The sequence below is a fragment of the Oncorhynchus kisutch genome, linkage group LG13 (genome assembly GCF_002021735.2).
Source record: "Oncorhynchus kisutch isolate 150728-3 linkage group LG13, Okis_V2, whole genome shotgun sequence".
Lineage (NCBI taxonomy): Eukaryota > Metazoa > Chordata > Actinopteri > Salmoniformes > Salmonidae > Oncorhynchus > Oncorhynchus kisutch.
The window spans coordinates 22027462-22045303 of NC_034186.2; the positions used below are offsets into that span (position 1 = coordinate 22027462).

At 41.5% G+C, this 17842-nt stretch overlaps 1 protein-coding gene across 3 annotated transcripts in view; it reads left to right on the top strand.

Annotated features, from left to right (window-relative positions):
- evi5b (ecotropic viral integration site 5b) overlaps nucleotides 1-17842 on the top strand; it is a 66541-nt gene that overhangs the window by 523 nt on the left and 48176 nt on the right. The gene's annotated exons all lie outside the window — the stretch shown is intronic.

Sequence of the window (17842 nt, forward strand, 5' to 3'; positions counted from 1 at the left end):
TGCTCATCGAATATATGCACAACGGTTAGCTATGAATTCATAAATCATTGCTAGTTTAACTTCATGCAAAATGTTTACTGAATCCTGTAGCAATCCAATGAACTTTAACAGACAATTAGTTATAATGTGGACAGCTAACAAACTCACGCCTCATTTATAATGACTGTAGAAACAACCCCCGTTAAACACATTTCAGTTGCTGTACACGTTAGTTACGTTTTACTGTCATAGTAAAGTTAACGTTAGGCACACAATGGTGGAACTGAAATGTTTTATTTGCTAATAGTTTTACACTTCCGAGACAGCATATCTAGTTGAAGGTAATCTGTTTCTAGTCCACTACAGTCAATTTCCATGTGAGGTCTTTTAAATTATTCAAATGAGGGTTTCCTTGGATGACAAACTCCTGTAATTTAAGTAATTGGCTGAGAGAGAGAACTGCAACTGTTACCTCCACTGTACAGCCATCCAAGTATTTGTGTACAGTGATAAATAAGTCAGTGTCAGTTGTGCCAGCCAAGGACATTGAATTTCCATTCGCCTTTTCTTAGCTTGTTTACTTTTCATGGAATGTAAGCAAACCAAAGAATTTATCATAGGTGCTCGATGAAATCCTTGCTGAAATGTTTCTATAACCCCCACTGTTTCCATCTGAGCCTTGGAAGTAAACATAGCTGCACTCTCACTATGCAGGAACTCTCACTATGCAGGAACCCTCCTCAACCCTACCCTAACCCTAATGGCACCATATTCGCTAAATGTTGCACTACTTTGACCAGAAACCTATGGTCTAAAGTAGTGGAATATTTAGAGAATAGGGTGCTATTTGGGACGCAGTGGGTGCTGAAGATCCCCTTTCCTCATGATCCACTTAACTGCTGATCCAGGCATGCAGTCATCTGTTGCTATGCTGGGTATTAGCTAGTAATGCTGTATCTAGCTGACCCACGTTTCTTCCTCTCTTTTCACTGATCGACTAAAGACAAAAATCTCCCTCCCTATTATACCACTTTGTAGCTTAGACCTAGCCTAGTTGATAACACTAGGAAACTACCCCTCACAGGCACATCTGTTTTTAGACATTAAGGTTAAGCGCTTTGTAATACAATCACATGCTGGTCTGTCCTGCTGTCTCACAGTCCAGTCCAAACATTCATGCCATGTGACAGCAGAGATTTCTTGGCTTGTTTGTTGGCTAGGAGGAGTAGTGGGGAGAAGCGATTAACACCGGGATCCCGGGAGAGGGACAACTCTTCACATTTCCCGAAAAAATTAAATGACAAGACCCAGGAAATGAGTTTACATTTTCCACCAATGTAGCACTAATGTAATTCCACAAAATACGCAACATGCGCAGCAGCAGATTGACAAAAAATAAAACGGCACATCTAAACAGGTTGTTACATGGAAGCCTTTAGCCTAGAGAATTTGCTTCACACTAAGCACACTCATAATTGACAATGCAAGCCCGGTGACCTGAAGCCTGAGCCCAGGCCTGGCCCGAGATCACAGAAATTAAATGAACCCCCCCAAAAAGAAGAAAATAAAGATAGAACAGTAGGCTATATTTATTTAAACTGGTTTTGAGAACAGCTCTGCGGAGGCGGCCGGCAGCGTAGTGAGGAAACAGTCATTGGGCCTAGATAAAGTGGAAAACTCACCTTAGTTATAGTTAGCTGAAGGATGAAAATATTGGAATAAAGTAGGCTAATGCAATTGAAGGCGTGTCAAATTCTTGTTTGTACTGAAACTCACAAAGTCATATCCAACCATATCCAAAAGCAATAGTCGAATGTGGTCACCTAGATTATAATTTCAGCACCGTTTTAATTGGGACTGCGCCATCACACTGCTTTGAGACGAGTGGGGGACATGTCTAGATCAATCAATGTCAGATTTTTGTTTTCACTGAATCTCCGTTTGGATATTTTGTAACAATTAGGCTGGGGATATCAAATCAAACTTTTTGTCACATGCAGAAGTTTTTTATTTCACCTTTTATTTAACCAGGTAGGCCAGTTGAGAACAAGTTCTCATTTACAACTGCGACCTGGCCAAGATAAAGCAAAGCAGTGCGACCAAAAACAAGGCAGTTGGTTGGATGGGCTATTTACAAATAGGCTGTGTACAGCTGCAGCGATCGATAAGCTGCCCTGACAGCTGACGCTTAAAGTTAGTGAGGGAGATATGAGTCTCCAGCTTCAGTGATTTTTGCAGTTCGTTCCAGTCATTGGCAGAAGAGAACTGGAAGGAAAGGGGGCCAAAGGAAGTGTTGGCTTTGGGGATGACCAGTGAAATACACTGTACCTGCTGGAGCGTGTGCTACTGGTGGTTGTTGCTGTGGTGACCAGTGAGCTGAGATAAGGTGGAGCTTCACCTAGCAACTTAGATGACCTGGAGCCAGTGAATTTGGTGACAAATGTAGCGAGGACCAGCCAGCAAGAGCATAGAGGTCGCAGTGGTGGGTAGTATATGGATGGGGCTTTGGTGACAAAATGGATGGCACTGTAATAGACTGCATCCATTTTGTTGAGTAGAGTGTTGCATGCTATTTTGTAAATGACATCGCCGAAGTCGAGGATTGGTAGGATGGTCAGCTTTACGAGGGTATGTTTTAGAGGTCGACCGATTTAATCGGAATTGCCGATTTCAAGTTTTCATAGCAGTCGGAAATCGGTATTTTTGGACACCGATTTTGCCTTTATTTAATCTTTATTTAACTAGGCAAGTCAGTTAAGTACACATTCTTATTTCCAATGACGGCCTAGGAACACTGGGTTAACTGCCTCGTTCAGGGGCAGAACGACAGATTTTCACCTTGTCAGCTCGGGGGATACAAACTTGCAACCTTACAGTTAACTAGTCCAACGCTCTAACCACCTTCCTCTCATTGCACTCCATGAGGAGACTGCCTGTTATGTTTAATGCTAGCTAGCATTAAACTTATCTTATAAAAAACAATCAATCATAATCACTACTTACCTACACTTGGTTGATGATATTACTAGTTTATAACTAGCGTGTCCTGTGTTGCATATAATCGATGCGGTGCTTAAGATGGGCACTTTGATTTTTGCGGTATTTCATGAGACTCTCGGGAGAAATATGAATTATTCCTGGTATTGAAACTTGTTAGATTTTATGGAAAATATTTATCCCTCATGGGGAGTTGAATCACACCACTGAGACTGAGCTTGTGGAGGACTGGGTTGTCTGTACTCACCACCATGACACTTTGGTCTTTGTTCTATGACAGAGAGCTCCCCTCTTCATTCTTGTCTAACCATAAACCATATAGAGTAAACTACAGGGATGGCACAATCCACTTGAATCAAAAGTGTGATTTAGCAGAGAACTGAAAAAATAAGAGGCTTCACAAATCACATTTACAGCTAATTCAGTTCCTTTGTGGTGTTCATTTTCTCAACATCATAGTGTGTGGATGTGTTGTCATAAAATCAGTTGTCAGCCTTTAGACATCAACATGGGAATACTGTTATAGGCCACGTGTAAATTGTCTAGCCTAGGGTTTTCAATTGAATACCAGCTTAATGTGTAACGGTTATTGCATTGTACATTGAGGATAGAACCTCGGAGGCCATCTGAAAATGCTGAATGTAAACTGCACTAAAGCACCCACTTTTGGAAGCATCCCCTTTCCCATAGAACCCTTTTGGAAGCATCCCCTTTCCCATAGAACCCTTTTGGATGCATCCCCTTTCCCATAGAACCCTTTTGGATGCATCCCCTTTCCCATAGAACCCTTTTGGATGCATCCCCTTTCCCATAGAACCCTTTTGGAAGCATCCCCTTTCCCATAGAACCCTTTTGGAAGCATCCCCTTTCCCATAGAACCCTTTTGGAAGCATCCCCTTTCCCATAGAACCCTTTTGGATGCATCCCCTTTCCCATAGAACCCTTTTGGATGCATCACCTTTCCCATAGAACCCTTTTGGAAGCACCCTGGAATGTACAGTGGCAAGAAAAAGTATGTGAACCCTTTGGAATTAACTGGATTTCTGCATAAATTTGTCATCAAATTTGATCTGATCTTCGTCTAAGTCACAACCATTGATAAACAGTGTGCTTAAATACAATAATTTGTGTGTTATTACTTTTTCTTGTCTATATTGAATACATAATTTAAACTTTCACAGTATACGTTGGAAAAGGTATGTGAACCCCTAGGCTAATGACTTCTCCAAAACCTAATTGAAGTCAGGAGTCAGCTAACCTGGAGTCCAATCAATGAGATGAGATTGGAGATGTTGGTTAGGACTACCCTGCCCTATAAAAAAACACTCACAAAATGTGAGTTTGCTATTCACAAGAAGCATTGCCTGATGTGAACCATGCCTTGAACAAAAGAGATCTAAAAAGACCTAAGATTAAGAATGGTTGACTTGCATAAAGCTTGGAAAGGGTTACAGAAGTATCTCTAAAAGCCTTGATGTTCATTAGTCCACGGTAAGACAAATTGTCTATAAATGGAGAAAGTTCAGCGCTGTTGCTACTCTCTCTTGGAGTGGCGGTCCCGTAAAGATGACTGCAAAAGCACAGCGCAGAATGCTCACTGAGGTTAAGAAGAATCCTAGAGTGTTAGCTAAAGACTTCCAGAAATCTCTGGAACATGCTAACATTTCTGTTGATGAGTCTACAATACGTAGAAAACTAAACAAGAAGGGTGTTCAGGGGAAGACACCACAGAAGAAGCCACTGCTGTCCAACAAATAATTACTGCACGTCTGAGGTTCGCAAAAGAGCACCTGGATGTTCCACAGCGCTACTGGCAAAATATTCTGTGGACAGATTAAACTGAAGTTGTTTGGAAGGAACACACAACACTGTGTGGAGAAAAAAGGCACAGCACACCAACATCAAAACCGTGCTGGAGCATCATGGTGTGTGCGAACATCATGGTTTAGGGCCTGGACAGCTTGCTATCATCAACAGAAAAGTTTATCAAGACATTTTGCAGGAGAATGTAGGGCTATCTGTCCGCCAATTGAAGCTCAACTGAAGTTAGGTGATGTAACAGGACAGCGACAAAAAACACAGAAATAAATCTTCAACAGAAGAAAATACGTATTTTTGAGTGGCCCCTTCAGAGTCCTGACCTCAACCCAATTGAGATGCGGTGGCATGACCTCGAGCGGTTCATACCATACATCCCAATAATATTGCCGAACTGATATAGTTTTGTATAGAGGACTGGTAAAAAAATTCCCCTGACTGTTGTGCAGGTCTGATCCTCAACTACAGAAAATGTTAGAGGTTATTGCTGCAAAAAGGAGGGTCAACCAGTTATTAAATCCAAGGGTTCACATACTTTTCCCACCCTGTGCTGCGAATGTTTACACGGTGGTCAGTAAAGACATGAAAACGTATGATCGTGTTATTAGTTTAAGCAGACTGTTTGTCTTGTGGCTTAGATGAAGATCAGATCAAATTGTATGACAAATTTATGCACAAATTGAGGTAATTCTAAAGGGTTTTGTGCCACTGTATGTTCTCTGAAGGTGGCCCACATTTTAAAATTGTTTTCTAATCTCCCTACAGTGCCACACTGTGATTTGAGTTCTTATTGTATGGAGTGGAGAAAGTATGTTTGTGTGCAAGTGCATTACAAATAATATTTGGTTCTCTTTTCTTTTCTCATCCAGAAGTGACAGCAATGGATTAAAGCAAAACATTGATTTTCCTCATGCTTATTTACTGAAAAAGTTATGATAATTCACAGCATGTCAGGGCTCTACATGGACTTTTTATTTGTTTTCAAGGATCGCGTGTGTGCCTAAGTAGGAGCACAGAAAGAAATTGAGAAGCACAATGAAAAATATTTGCGGTAACAAGCCGCTTTCTTTGTAGTAATGGTGCAAGCGTGACGGTCACAAATCTGCACTCTGTATTCTCCATGGCACTCGGGCTGCAGTACAGTGAAGTTATCATTGCCACAATTATCATCTGGGTGATTTTAGTTTTCTGGGTGCACTGGTGCTCCTAAATAAGAATTCCAGGTCGCACAGCAGAATATTTAGGTGCATATGGGAGTAAAATGGTTGCGCGGTAGAGCCCTGCATTTAATTAGTTAGGAAAATAGGCTTCATTGAAAGCTGGATTTGTTTTACGTTGTAGAAAACATAAGGGACATTCTGCTTTTCAAGGCTTATCCTAGTTAGTTTAATAGTGCCATGTTGATCTATTCAGCAGCGTGGCACTGGGTACATTGCTCTTGTCTGCTGTAGGCTTAGTCCCCAAGCACAGATAAGGAGATGCCTTTCTCAGTCTCTTGGTGAGTTTTAGTTCCCTGATCTCAATGGCAATGTTGGTTTGCTGAGGAGCCCTTTATTCAGACTTCAGAATCAGGCCTTGCTGTCTCTTTCATTAGCCATGCTTAATGCTTCTCTGGCTGGGTTACAAATGGCACCCTATTCCCTATATAGTCCATTATATAAGGAATAGGGTGCCATTTGGGATGCTGCTTCTGAGTCGGGCCCCATTCACCCCTCTGTTCCTTGGCTTAACAAAGGAGGAAATGATCACTGACTGCACCTACTGAGGATTTATGTAGGGGAGACTCAAGACTGCATAGGCCAAGCTGCTGAGAGGAATGTCAGTAGGGGAAGCCTACCACCTGTGCACTAGCAACCCTTTTAACTATTTAATTGCATAGGCCTTGGCCTACTCTTGGTATTATTTTCAGTTAAGTGCCGACAGCACAGAGGTGATGTCCGCTAGAGTGAGTTGTCTATCCGAGCCACATACAGCCACACTGTACCCTACTACAACAACATGTGGATCTGAAGCATTAAACCCTGGAACAGGCTGTCTCTCTCTTCCTTCCCTTTCAATTTTAATCCCAAATAGTCATCTTTTCTCCTGCCAGTTAGTTCTGCCTGGTATGACACATTGGGGATGTGCTGAAGGAGCCTATCTCACGCCCTTACATCCTACTCTTGGCTCCCAGTAGGAGGCTACCTCCCAAATGGCACCCTATTTCCTACATAGTGCACTGGGTGCCATTCGGGATGCAGGGGGGTGGTATAGTAGAGCCTGGCTTTTTACTGAGACCCCAATAGATGCCTGGGTAACACATGCCTGGATAACATGAAAGGAAACAAACTAAATCAGACACCACAAATGTTCTATCTAAACTCAGAGATATATATCAATATATATATATATATATATATATATATCTCAGCAAAAAAAAGTCAACAGTGTTTATTTTCAGCAAACTTAAAGTGTACATATTTGTGTGAACATGACAAGATTCAACAACTGAGACAAACTGATCAAGTTCCACAGACATGTGACTAACAGAAATTGAATAATGTGTCTCTGAACAAAGGGCGGGGGGGTCAAAATCAAAAGTAACCGTATCTGGTGTGGCCACCAGCTGCATTAAGTACTGCTGACGTTGTTGTCAGTGATGTCTGGTGAGGACCTGTCTTACAACAGGCCTACAAGTCCTCAGTCCAGCCACTCTCAGCCTATTGCGGACAGTCTGAGCACTGATAGAGGGATTGTGGATTCCTGGTGTAACTCGGGCAGTTGTTGCCCGAGTTCGGATGTACCGATCCTGTGCAGGTGTTGTTACACATGGTCTGCCACTGTGAGGACCATTATCTGTCTGTCCTGTCACCCTGTAGCGGCGTCTCACAGTACAGACATTGCAATGTTTTGCCCTGGCCACATCTGCAGTCCTCATGCCTCCTTGCAGCATGCCTAAGGCACATTCACGCAGATTATTATTATTTTTTTCCACCTGTATTTAACCAGGTAGGCTAGTTGAGAACAAGATCTCATTTACAACTGCGACCTGGCCAAGATAAAGCATAGCACTGTGAACAGACAACACAGAGTTACACATGGAGTAAACAATTGCCCAGGGTCCTTGCTCATCTGGTTATCTTTCTTTTAGTGTTTTTCAGAGTCAGTAGAAAGGCTTCTTTAGTATCCTAAGTTTTCATAACTGTCGCCATAATTGCCTACCGTCTGTAAACTGTAAGTGTCTTAATGACCGTTCCACAAGTGCATGTTCATTAATTGTTTATGGTTCATTGAACGAGCAGTGTTTAAACCCTTCACAATGAAGATCTGTGAAGTTATTTGGATTTTTACTAGAGGTCGACCGATAATGATTTTTCAATGCCGATACCGATTATTGGAGGACCAAATAAAGCCGATACCGATTAATCGGCCAATTAAAAATATTTATAATAAATGATTTTTTAAAATTATTTAAACTTTTACTTAAACTCTCCTTCCAGACTCACATTAAGCATCTCCAATCCAAAGTTAAATCTAGAATCTATTTCGCAACAAAGCCTCCTTCAGTCATGCTGCCAAACACACTAGAGGTCGACCGATTATGATTTTTCAATGCCGATACCGATTCTTGGAGGACCACAAAAGCCGATACCGATTAATCGTCCAATTTTAAAATAAAAAATATATACTTTTTTTTTCAATTTATTTTATTTGTAATAATGACAATTACAACACTTCTGAATTAACACTTATTTAACTTAATATAAAACATGAATAAAATCAATTTAGCCTCAAATAAATAATGAAATGTTCAATTTGGTTTAAATAATGCAAAAACAAAGTGTTGGAGAAGAAAGTAAAAGTGCAATATGTTCCATGTAAGAAAGCTAACATTTAAGTTCCTTACTCAGAACATGACAACATATGAAAGCTGGTGGTTCCTTTTAACATGAGTCTTCAATATTCCCAGGTAAGAAGTTATAGGTTGTAGTTATTATAGGACTATTTCTCTCTATACCATTTGTATTTCATTAACCTTTGACTATTGGATGTTCTTATAGGCACTTTAGTATTGCCAGTGTAACAGTATAGCTTCCGCCCCTCTCCTCGCTCCTACCTGGGCTCGAACCAGGAACACATCGACAACAGCCACCCTCGAAGCAGCGTTACCCATGCAGAGCAAGGGGAACAACCACTAAGTCTCAGAGCGAGTGACATTTGAAACGCTATTACCGCGCACCCTGCTAACTAGCTAGCCATTTCACATCGGTTACACGAGCCTAATCTCGGGAGTTGAAGGCTTGAAGTCATAAAGAGCTGCTGGCAAATGCACGAAAGTGCTGTTTGAATGAATGCTTACGATCCTGCTGGTGCCTACCATCGCTCAGTCAGACTGCTCTATCAAATCATAGACTTGGTTATAACATGATAACACACAGAAATATGAGCCTTAGTTTCCGGATTCGACCATATTAATGATCGATCATCTCGAAAACAAGACGTTTATTCTTTCAGTGAAATACGGAACCGTTCTGTATTTTTATCTAACGGGTGGCATCCATACGTTTAAATATTCCTGTTACATTGCACAACCTTCAATGTTATGTCATAATTACGTAAAATTCTGGCAAATTAGGCGGCCCAAACTGTTGCATATACACTGACTCTGCATGCAATGAACGCAAGAGAAGTGACACAATTTCACCTGGTTAGCAAGTCCAATACAGCAAATGAAAGAAACTTCTTTGTTAATCTAACCATGGTGTCCGATTTCAAAAATGCTTTACAGCGAAAGCACAACATATGATTGTTAGGTCACTGCCAAGTCAAAAAAACACAGCCATTTTTCCAGCATGAGTCACAAAAAGCAGAAATATAGATACAATTGATCACTAAGCTTTCATGATCTTCATTAGATGACACTCATAGGACATCATCTTACACAATACATGTATGTTTTGTTCGATAATGTGCATATTTATATTCAAAATCTCTGTTTACATTGGCGCTTCACGTGCAGTAATGTTTTGATTGCACAACATCCGGTGATTTTGCAGAAATACTCAAAATAAACATTGGTAAAATATACAACTGTTATTCACAGAATTAAAAAGACTTCTCCTTAATACCACCGCTGTGTCAGATTTTAAAAAAACTTTACGGAAAAAGCATAAATCTGAGAACGGAGCTCAGAGCCCAATCCAACCAGAGAAATATTCGCCATTTTGGAGTCAACAGAAGTTAGAAATAACACTATAAATATTCACTTACCTTTGATGATCATCAGAAAGCACTCCCAGGAATCCCAGTTCGACACTAAATGACTGATTTTGTTCTATAAAGTCCATAATTTATGTCCAAATAGCCACTTGTTGTTAGCGTGTTCAGCCTATTAATCCATCTTCATGAGGCGCAAGCACTTCATCCAAACAAAAACTCAAAGTTCTGTTACAGTCCTTTAGAAACATGTCAAACGATGTATGGAATCAATCTTTAGGATGTTTTTAACATAAAACATCAATAAGCTTCCAACCGGAGAATTCCTATGTCTGAAGTAAAGCACTGGAACAAGAGCTAACTCTGTCGGGAGCACGCGTCAAGAGCCTGAGACACTCTGGCAGACCACTGACTCAAACCGGTCTCATGAGCCCCTCCTTTATAGTAGAATCCTCAAACCAGTTTCTAAAGACAGTTGACATCTAGTGGAAGCCGTAGGAAGTGCAACTTGACTCCATAGACACTGTGTATTCGGTCAGCCAAGCTTTGAAAAACTACAAACCTCAGATATCCCACTTCCTGGTTGGATTTTTCTCAGGTTTTCGCCTTCCATATGAGTTCTGTTTTACTCATAGACATCATTCAAACAGTTTTAGAAACTTCAGTGTTTTCTATCCAATAATAATATGCATATACAGTATTCGGCCCCCTTGAACTTTGCGACCTTTTGCCACATTTCAGGCTTCAAACATAAAGATATAAAAGTATATTTTTTTGTGAAGAATCAACAACAAGCGGGACACAATCATGAAGTGGAACGACATTTATTGGATATTTCAAACTTATTTAACAAATCAAAAACGGAAAAATTGGGCGTGCAAAATTATTCAGCCCCTTTACTTTCAGTGCAGCAAACTCTCTCCAGAAGTTCAGTGAGGATCTCTGAATGATCCAATGTTGACCTAAATGACTAATGATGATAAATACAGTCCACCTGTGTGTAATCAAGTCTCCGTATAAATGCACCTGCACTGTGATAGTCTCAGAGGTCCGTGAAAAGCGCAGAGAGCATCATGAAGAACAAGGAACACACCAGGCAGGTCCGAGATACTGTTGTGAAGAAGTTTAAAGCCAGATTTGGATACAAAAAGATTTCCCAAGCTTTAAACATCCCAAGGAGCACTGTGCAAGCGATAATATTGAAATGGAAGGAGTATCAGACCACTGCAAATCTACCAAGACCTGGCCGTCCCTCTAAACTTTGAGCTCATACAAGGAGAAGACTGATCAGAGATGCAGCCAAGAGGCCCATGATCACTCTGGATGAACTGCAGAGATCTACAGCTGCGGTGGGAGACTCTGTCCATAGGACAACAATCAGTCGTATATTGCACAAATCTGGCCTTTATGGAAGAGTGGCAAGAAGAAAGCCATTTCTTAAATATATCCATAAAAAGTGTTGTTTAAAAGTTTGCCACAAGCCACCTGGGAGACACACCAAACATGTGGAAGAAGGTGCTCTGGTCAGATGAAACCAAAATTGAACTTTTTGGCAACAATGCAAAACGTTATGTTTGGCGTAAAAGCAACACAGCTCATCACCCTGTACACACCATCCCCACTGTCAAACATGGTGGTGGCAGCATCATGGTTTGGGCCTGCTTTTCTTCAGCAGGGACAGGGAAGATGGTTAAAATTGATGGGAAGATGGATGGAGCCAAATACAGGACCATTCTGGAAGAAAACCTGATGGAGTCTGCAAAAGACCTGAGACTGGGATGGAGATTTGTCTTCCAACAAGACAATGATCCAAAACATAAAGCAAAATCTACAATGGAATGGTTAAAAGATAAACATATCCAGGTGTTAGAATGGCCAAGTCAAAGTCCAGACCTGAATCCAATCGAGAATCTGTGGAAAGAACTGAAAACTGCTGTTCACAAATGCTCTCCATCCAACCTCACTGAGCTCGAGCTGTTTTGCAAGGAGGAATGGGAAAAAAAATTCAGTTTTTGATTTGTTAAAAAAGTTTGAAATATCCAATAAATGCCGTTCACTTCATGATTGTGTCCCACTTGTTGTTGATTCTTCACAAAAAAATACAGTTTTATATCTTTATGTTTGAAGCCTGAAATGTGGCAAAAGATCGCAAAGTTCAAGGGGGCCGAATACTTTCGCAAGGCACTGTATTAGCATCTGGGACAGAGTAGGAGGCTGTTCACTCTGGGCACGCTATTCATGCAAAAATGAAAATGCTGCCCCCTATCCAAAAGAGTTCAAATTGCCTGCTAACCTGGATTTTTTGTTGTTGTTGCTAAATATGCAGGTTTAAAAATATATACGTCTGTGTATTGATTTTAAGAAAGATATTGATGTTTATGGTTAGGTACACCTTGGATCAACGATACGCACCGCATCGATTATATGAAACGCAGGACACACTAGATAAACTAGTAATATCATCAACCATGTGTAGTTAACTAGTGATTATGATTGATTGTTGTTTTTTATGAGATACGTTTAATGCTAGCTAGGAACTTACCTTGGCTTACGGCATTCACGTAACGGGCAGTCTCCTTGTGGAGTGCAATGTAATCGTTATGTTTGGAGGAAAAGGGGGGAGGGTTGCAATCCGAAGAACACCATCCCAGCCGTGAAGCAGGGGGGTGGCAGCATCATGTTGTGGGGGTGCTTTTCTGCAGGAGGGACTGGTGCACTTCACAAAATAGATGGCATCGTGAGGTAGGAAAATTATGTGGATGTATTGAAGCAACATCTCGAAACATCAGTCAGGAAGTTAAAGCTTGGTCGCAAATGGGTCTTCCAAATAGACAATGACCCCAAGCATACTTCCAAAGTTGTGGCAAAATGGCTTAAGGACAACAAAGTCAAGGTATTGGAGTGGCCATCACAAAGCCCCGACCTCAATCCTATAGAAAATTTGTGGGCAGAACTGAAAAAGCGTGTGCAACCAAGGAGGCCTATTAACCTGACTCCGTTACACCAGCTATGTCAGGAGTAATGGGCCAAAATTCACCCAACGTGTGTGTTTAACATAGGCAGGCTAAAAATATTTCATTATTAAGGTCCTTAACTTAGCCTAGATGCTTGACTCTTACATTTCTTTGGAAATGTTTTTAAGAAGTGAAACAAAGTTGGTGCATCATTGAGACTTAACCAGCTTTTTTGTCATGTGAGCTAAGCAAGCCATTAATTAATTGTGTGACTGAGTGCACTCTACTGTGCCAGTTACCTGCATGTGATTTAAAACCTAACAGTGAAATGCGCATACAGTGCATTTGGAAACTTTTCAACCCCCTTCACTTTTCCACATTTTGTTACGTTACAGCCTTATTCACAAATTGATTAAATTGCCAACCCCCCCCCCCCCTCAATCTACACAATACCCCATAATGACAAAGCAATAACAGGTTTCTAGAAAAATAATGTATAACAAACTCACATGGACATAAGTATTCAGAGCCTTTACTCAGTATTTTTTTGAAGCACCTTTGACCGCATTTACCTACTCGAGTCTTCTTGGGTATGACGCAACGAGCTTGGCATACCTGTATTTGGGAGTTTATCCCATTCTTCTCTGCAGATCCTCTCAAGCTCTGCTAGGTTGGTTGTGGAGCGTCGCTGCAAAGATATTTTTAGGTCTCTCCATAGATGTTTGAGCTAGAGGTCGACCGATTAATCGGAATGGCCGATTTAATTAGGGCAGATTTCAAGTTTTCATAACAATCGGAAATTGGTATTTTTGGGCCCGATAATTTTTTTTCTAAATGTGTTTTTATTTTCAATACCTTTTATTTAACTAGGCAAGTCAGTTAAGCACATATTCTTATTTTCAATGACTGCCTAGGAACTGTGTGTTAACTACCTTTGTTCAGGGGCAGAACGACAGATTTTCACCTTGTCAGCTCAGGGGTACCAATCTTGCAACCGCACAGTTAACTAGTCCAACGCTCTAACCATTGCACTCCACGAGTAGCCTGCCTGTTACGCGAATGCAGTAGAAGCCAAGGTAAATAGCTAGCTAGAATTAAACTTATCTTATAAAAAACAATCAATCATAATCACTAGTTATAACTACTAATCCAGTTTAGCAGGCAATATTAACCAGGTGAAATTGTGTAATTTCTCTTGTGTTGATTGCATGCAGAGTCAGTTTGGGCTGCCTGGCTCATTGCGAACTAATTTGCCAGAATTTTACATAATTATGACATACATTGAAGGTTGTGCAATGTAACAAGAATATTTAGACCTAGGGATGCCACCCGTTAGATAAAATACAGAACGGTTCCGTATTTCACTGAAATAGTAAACGTTTTGTTTTTGAGATGATAGTTTCCGGATTCGATCATATGAATGACCAAAGGCTCGTATATCTGTGTGTTATTATGTTATAATTAAGTCTGATTTGATAGAGCAGTCCGACTGAACAGCAGCAGGCCCGTAATCATTCATTCAAACAGCACTTTTTTTGTGTTTTGCCAACAGCTCTTCGCAAGCACAGCGCTGTTTATGACTTCAGGCCTATCAGCCTAATGGCTTGTGTAACCAATGTGAAATGGCTAGCTAGTTAGCTGGGTGTGCGCTAATACTGTTTCAAACGTCACTCGCTTTTAGATTTGGAGTAGTTATTCCCCTTGCGCTGCTTTTGTGGAGCGATGGGTAACGATGCTTCGAGTGTGGCTGTTGTCGATGTGTTCCTGGTTCGAGCCCAGGTAGGGGGAGGGAAGCTATACTGTTACACTGGTAATACTATAGTGCCTATAAGAACATCCAATAGTCAAAGGTATATGAAATGCAAATGGTATAGAGAGTCCTATAAATACTATGTTAACTACAACCTAAAACCTCTTACCTTGGAATATGGAAGTCTCATGTTAAAAAGGAACCACCTACTTTCATATGTTCTCATGTTCTGAGCAAGGAACTTAAACGTTAGCTTTTTTACATGGCACACATTTTTACATGGCACATATTACTTTCTTCTCCAACACTTTGTTTTTGCATTATTTAAACCAAATTGAACATGTATCATTATTTATTTGAGGCTAAATTGATTTTATTGATGTTTTATATTAAGTTAAAATAAGTGTTAATTCAGTAGTGTTGTAATTGTTATTATTTCAAATTTTAAAAATTGTCTCATCGGTATCTGCTTTTTAATCGGTATCGGTATTGGCGTTGAAAAATTATCGGTTGTCCTCTAGTTTGGGCTCTGGCTGGGTCTGGCTGGGTCACTCAAGGACATTCTGAGAATTGTTCCGAAGCCACTCCTGCGTTGTCTTGGCTGTGTGCTTAGGGTGGTTGTCTTGTTAGACTGGGGGCGAAGGTTCACCTTCCAAGGTCCTGAGCGCTCTGGAGCAGGTTTTCATCAAGGATCTCGCTGTACTTTGCTCAGTTCATCTTTTCCTTTTAATCCTGACTAGTCTCCCAGTGTCTGCCACATCCCCCAATGCTGCAGAATTGTTTTAGTACCCTTCAATTGAATTGACCTCCTGTCTCAGAGCTCTACGGACAATTCCTTTGACCTCATGGCTTGTTTTTTGCGCTGACATGCACTGTAAACTGTGGGACCTTTTTATATAGACAGGTGTGTGCCTTTCCAAATCATGTCCAATCAATTGAATTGACCTCAAGTGGACTCCCAAGTGGAGTCTCATAGCAAAGTCTCATAGAAAAGTGTCTGAGTACTTATGTAATTAAGGTATTTCTGTTTTTACTTTTTATACATTTTCAAACATTTATAAACCTGTTTTCACTTTGTCATTGAGGTGTGGTGTGTAAATTGCTGAGGATTTGTTTTTATTTAATAACGCTATAACGTAATAAAATGTTTAAAAAGGGATGGGTCTGAATATCTTCCGAAAGCACTATCTGTGGGTAATATGGAAATTATATACTGTACATGTTCTGGAATTCATCCGATGGCATGGAGTTTACCATGCCAGTCACCGGCTTCATTAATAAGTGCATCGGCGAAGTTGTTCCCACAGTGACCGTGCGTACATATCACAACCAGAAGCCAGGTAGACAGGCAACATCCGCACTGAGCTATAGGCTAGAGTTGCTGCTTTCAAGGAGCAGGACACTAATCCGTACACTTATAAGAAATCCCGCTATGCCCTCCGACGAACTATCAAACAGGCAAAGTGTCAATACATGGCCAAGATCAAATCCTACTACACCTGCTCTGGCGCTTATCGGGATGTGGCACTGCTCACAAACTATCACAGGTTATAAAGGGAAACCCAGCTTCAAGCTGCCCAAACGACACAAGCCTATCCATCAGATGAGCTAAATGCCTTCTATGCTTGCTTTGAGGCAAGCAACATTGAACCATGCATGAGAGCACCAGCTGTTCCGGACAACTGTGTGATCCTGCTCTGTAGCCGATGTGAAGACCTTTAAACGGGTTAACGTTAGGACTCTGGAGCACTTAAAGACCGTGCTGTTATTTTAATTAATGAACTGGCCCAGCAGATGAGAAGGAAAGAAATCAAACACCCTCTGAGGCTCACTATGGGACGGCGATCCAGCTCTATTCTTCCTCATTAAGTAACTCAAAATGCATGAGGTTTTGGTGGATGTCTGCTCGGATTCAGCTCTGGTCTGGCATTCTCACAACGCAGCAAATTGCCTCTAAGTATAACTGATGTAGACGTCCGGGAAGAAGAGCTGAGGAGTTGTTACTTTTCAGAACACGCCTCAGACTCACTCTGGTAGCAATATCATCTGCTCCCGTGGGCTTGTGTGTAAATTGAGTAAGTGACTTGAGGTTAGCCTTTCAAGAAGGGGTTTCCTTTTGAGGATTTATCTCTAAAGATGTTAGTCAGGCCTCATTAGTACTGCAGATCTAAATGACAGGATATGGTTAAAGTGTGAAGTCATGACTCGGCTCCCAGAGATCTAATGGCATTATGTCAATCAGTGTTGCTCTCCAAGACTGAATATATATATATATATAACTGTCCACTTAGGAAGCAACACTGATTGACAATAAATTTCACATGCTGTTGTGCAAATGGAATAGACAACAGGTGGAAATTATAGGCAATTAGCAAGACACCCCCAATAAAGGAGTGGTTCTGCAGGTGGTGACCACCGACCACTTCTCAGTTCCTATGCTTCCTGGCTGATGTTTTGGTCACTTTTGAATGCTGGCGGTGCTTTCACCCTAGTGGTAGCATGAGACTGAGTCTGCAACCCACACAAGTGGCTCAAGTAGTGCAGCTCATCCAGGATGGCACATCAATGCGAGCTGTGGCAAGAAGGTTTGCTGTGTCTGTCAGCGTAGTGTCCAGAGCATGGAGGCGCTACCAGGAGACAGGCCAGGACATCAGGAGACGTGGAGGAGGCTGTAGGAGGGCAACAACCCGGCAGCAGGACCACTACCTCCGCCTTTGTGCAAGGAGGAGCAGGAGGAGCACTGCCAGAGCCCTGCAAAATGACCTCCAGCAGGCCACAAATGTGTATGTCTGCTCAAACGGTCAGAAACAGACTCCATGAGGGTGGTATGAGGGCCCGACGTCCACAGGTGGGGGTTGTGCTTACAGCCCAACACCGTGCAGGACGTTTGGCATTTGCCAGAGAACACCAAGATTGGCAAATTCGCCACTGGCGTCCTGTGCTCTTCACAGATGAAAGCAGGTTCACACTGAGCACATGTGACAGACGTGACAGAGTCTGGAGACGCCGTGGAGAATGTTTTGCTGGCTGCAACATCCTCCAGCATGACCGGTTTGGCGGTGAGTCAGTCATGGTGTGGGGTGGCATTTCTTTGGGGGGCCGCACAACCCTCCATGTGCTCGCCAGAGGTAGACTGACTGCCATTAGG